The sequence below is a fragment of the Tupaia chinensis genome, unplaced genomic scaffold, assembly GCF_000334495.1.
Source record: "Tupaia chinensis unplaced genomic scaffold, TupChi_1.0 Scaffold000392_1, whole genome shotgun sequence".
NCBI lineage: Eukaryota > Metazoa > Chordata > Mammalia > Scandentia > Tupaiidae > Tupaia > Tupaia belangeri.
In genome coordinates this window covers 4,244,632-4,249,109 of record NW_006159894.1, presented here as the reverse complement: position 1 = coordinate 4,249,109, position 4,478 = coordinate 4,244,632, and positions in this window count along the sequence as shown.

The window sequence follows — 4,478 nt, the reverse complement described above, 5'->3', positions numbered from 1 at the left end:
ATCATTGTACATGGTAGTCATTTGTAAATGGTTCATTTACTTTCTTATGATATTACAACTGACTGAGATTGATGCGGGTTGGGAAAGTGAAATCTACTTAATTGTATTTTATGTAGTGTAGTTGCTACCTTTGAGAAACTATCTTAAATAATCTGTAGCTTATAGCAGGGATATTCTTTCGTGTACATAGGAAAAATGAAAAGAAAGTTAAGTTGGAAACAAGTAATTTGAAAACACATTAATAATGTTTTGCTTTTCCTGTATAAATGAGAAAAGGATCAATACAGAAGAATGTTTAGCATATACTTTCCTTGTGGATAAACATTTAAAGCTTTTCCGTAAGGACTTTTTCATGGGTTTGAATCTTAGAGGTCTTTGCGTCTAAAGTTTTATTAAGTGTTTAAGTTTTACGTATTGATAGAGAAGTGGCTTTTTACATCATCGTTGTTTTGTGTATTAACATGGAAATGTCAAGTTTTGCATAACTTGAAATGTCTCAGAGCTGTCTATTGCTGAAATCCAAATGTCAGAACAATACTTCTGCTCATATATGCCTCTGATATTTCAACTCTAAAAACCTCATAAATGATTCAGTATCAGTTTGGCCTTGTTATGATACAACTTTAAAAAGAGGCAAGCAATTTAAATCTGATTTAGAGGGTGGTGGTCTCATTCAGTCCATGCACAAAGCACTCATCTCTTCGCCCATTAACAGTCATTAATTGTTTTTTAATTACGTAATCATGTTGGTAAAGAACTTGAGTTTTCATGAGAATTCTATCAGTATTTTGCATCATTGCCAAAAAACATAGCGCTGTATGATTTTTGAGCAATAGAATTGGCTTGTATCCTACCCTTATTTGTGGTATTACTAATTGTCATGGAAGCCTTGCTATTAAAAATAAATACGTTTAAAAAAAGAAAGTAAAATGAAAAAATTTTTTTTTCAAGAGAGGAATGCTTTCTAGTAACATTAATGAATAAATAAACAACTGAAGGCTTATGGAAATAGATCTTCTACTATTGATTTACTCTTTTGAAGTTTGCATAATATCTGTATATATGAAATAAAAAGTTTAGATTAGAGCTGTAATGAGCTTTGGGGGTGACAAACCTGACTTAGGCATTTCACAGAGAGAACTGAAACTTGTTGTGTAGCTTTGTGTATTGTTACTGGTTTTAACATTTTTGTTTATAAATATCAAATATTGTTGATTATTACTGACATGTTAATAACTTGAATAAAATACCTTTACTAGCCTCATATTTTTATATTAATTATTTCCTTTCTTAGGAAAGAAAAGCTTTCCCCAGGGGAACTTGATTGCTTGAAGAGTCTTATTTTCATACATGTTATTAATAGCCTATTTTGCTTTTTTTTCTCTATGATATAAAGTTTTGACAATTAAAATATGTCAACATTTCAATATGAAAGAATTGATATGTTGGGGATCTTGCTATTGCAGAAATAAAACATGCCATTAGGGTCATAGCTTGGAGTATGTACCTCAGCGTGTTTCATTTTTTCCTCTGGTAGGAGATTAGTGGAAAATAAGCCCTGTAAATTAAATTTTATTGCAAAATTATCTTCCAGTGTTCAGCAGTAAAGATAATATTGAGTGATAAGTCTGGAGTGGATTTTGTATAAAGCAATTACAGCATGAAGGCTACAATCTGAATGAAAAATATTGCTCAAGATTTCCCATAATCTGTAGAAAACTTCATTTTGGGATGTGTTTAAAATTGCCTCATTTTTATACAGGTGATTGTAATACTCGAGATATATTGCAGTATGAAAGCAGACTTACTGCATAGTTTTGAGGACCACTTATCTATGGTGAGAAGTACAATTATTTATATTTTTCATATGTGAACAATTGTAATTATTTCAAAAAGTTTATCCACTACTGGAATTCTTTCTGTAAAGTTTGCTTTATTTAGTGAGCCCACTTCTCTCTATAGATAACTACATATGAAAAGTAAGATCAAAATTTCTACTGTGTATTTTACTCTCACCTTGGCACAGATAAAGAAGAATTTCCATTCTAAGGCTTCATCATGTAGTTGAAGAGGCTTCTGGTGCTTTTCTAACTTCATTTATACCTCAGCTCTAAAGTTTAGCCTTTACATAGCAAATACAGATAAGAACAATGGTATTGTTCTTGAATAAGGTGGAAAATCCTTGGCTTGAAAGGGCCTCCTGTAAATCAACTTGAAGAAAGAAAACTGTGTGTGTGTATGTGTGTGTGTGTGTGTGTGTGTGTGCACACGCACCCAACCCCAATATTAGTTCAGGTGTCTTTCTTGGCTTTTCTTTCCCACCAGTTAATCAGGGCACGTTTAATGAGTGTCTACTATAATAAAGTCAATGTCACACGATACCAGAATGACGGGGAAATAACTATGTATCTGATGTTGGAGCTCCATCAAAAATCCAATACTGCTATATAGCAGCAATTTGCTTCCTAACACAGAAGATCCTGCTATGTTTTAATAACAAGAGCAACAAAAAGCCATCCCCATTAATACATAGTCATTTAAAAAGAAGAAAAACCCTACTATTACAAAACAAGTTACTTTTCACTTCATGTAGGGAGCTTGGGAAAGATAGCTTATTGATTCTGTGGACGTAAATACTTACCATAGATTTATTGTATAGCCATCACTTTAGGCAAGTCATCTAGTTAAATTGCCTCTAATACCATCACGAAGACTATGGAAGTTTATCAAGACTAATATAGCCTATTAAGAATCGAGCTGAGCCAGTTTAGAAAAACAGAGCCTGAGACCTAGCCTGTGAGGCTTTGGCTAGTAAAAGTTCACTTGGTGCTGGGCATATACCAGCTCCACAGGCCCCAACTTTATTAGTGTGGACATAAGCTGATTAGGTCTTGTCAATCAAAGGTGCCCATATCTCAATTGAGAGACACACACTCTCTCTCAATTTTTCTTTAAGCATTGAAGCAGGCAACAAAGAAAGAGATGTGTGGTATGCATCCCTACTGTTGTCACCATGCAGGGTGCAAGGGTCCTGGGATGATGTGATGACTGTATTAAAGAGTACATCAATTTGTTTTAAAGTGTTTTGATTTTTTATGGTGGCATTAAGAGAGAGAACATTGTGGTTGCAGCTTTACTAGAAAGCAAAGAGTTCTAGAAGAAGGGAAAAAAAAGTGTTTCTTTGAAGCCTACCAGGGCTTTGAATCTTGCTGTGCCAATGGGCGCTTAAGTGCTCCCGTAACTGGCAACCTCAGATCCACCATCAGCTTAGGAACTACCGTCCTCTCCAAATGATTCATTTAAAGGAATAGGAAAAAAATTGCATAAATTGATCTAAGTGATGTTAATGATTATCAGCTACAAGTTTGTATTTTCTTAAGTGATTGAAGATTTTGGATGAATATAAAATGCATATTGATTATACTTTTGTAACCTAAATCAGGTGTAAAGAACAGAGATACTCTTAAATATTTCCTGAGTACAGATTGGCAATACTGCTCCATTTAATTGTTTTATACACAATAATGAATAGCTTGTCTTGTGTATGTGGAAGATAAATCTGACTAATATAGGCTGTCAAAATGTAATTCTGTAGGGCTTCAGCTTGAGGCCTCATCATCTCGTCAGTATAGAGGAAAAGGTAGAGCCACAGTGTAGGGGGAAAACCTGGCCTTTTGTTCTTCACATCTGAAGTTTGCTCACTGCAGGCCTCCTTCCCACTTCAAATGCAACAACAGAAAGGAGGCCTTCCTCTTCTTCCTTCACCCTCCACGCACCCCCCAGCGCTGCAGTCCTGCACAGCCACGTTTCCACAGTGGATTATCTCTTTATCAACTATTCTTCCCTTCACTCCATCCATTTTCCACCAACCAATCAGGCAGCCCTCTTAGGAAAGACTGGTGCTCACTTCAGTAAAATGTTAATTCTGTACACACAAATCTATACAGCTATTCTAGATTTTGCTTGTGCCAGAACAGGCAAGCATTTGTGCTCCCAGACTTGGAGAATACCTTCCTGGGTTGTCCTAAGAGAAGAATAAAACTTTGAGAAGACAAAAGCAGGACTAGTAACAGTTTCTGAAATGGAAAAGGGATTCCATTTTATGCACTGCTGACCAGCCAGAGTGGACTCACACGTGTGTGGATATGGCCATGATTACCTAGAAACATGTACTGCTTTTAGAACACGTGAGACAGCAAAGCAAGTTTGTCGCTTGTAGTTATCATCGACCCAGACAGGGGTGATTGCAATGACAATTCTGGTCCATTGGGTGTATGATCTTGAAAAGCATTGGTATCGCGAACCGGCAGTTAGAGTAATGGCTATGTCGCTGGACTCCCACGTAGTCGACTGCGGTTCGCGTCCCGGACCCGGTGGCATAAAACTCACGCTGGGCGTGTGTGCATGCGTGCCCAAGATCCCGAGAGGAGAAGGGAGGAGAAGGGATTGCGGCGTGACCATCCCTCCTGGGGGGTGAT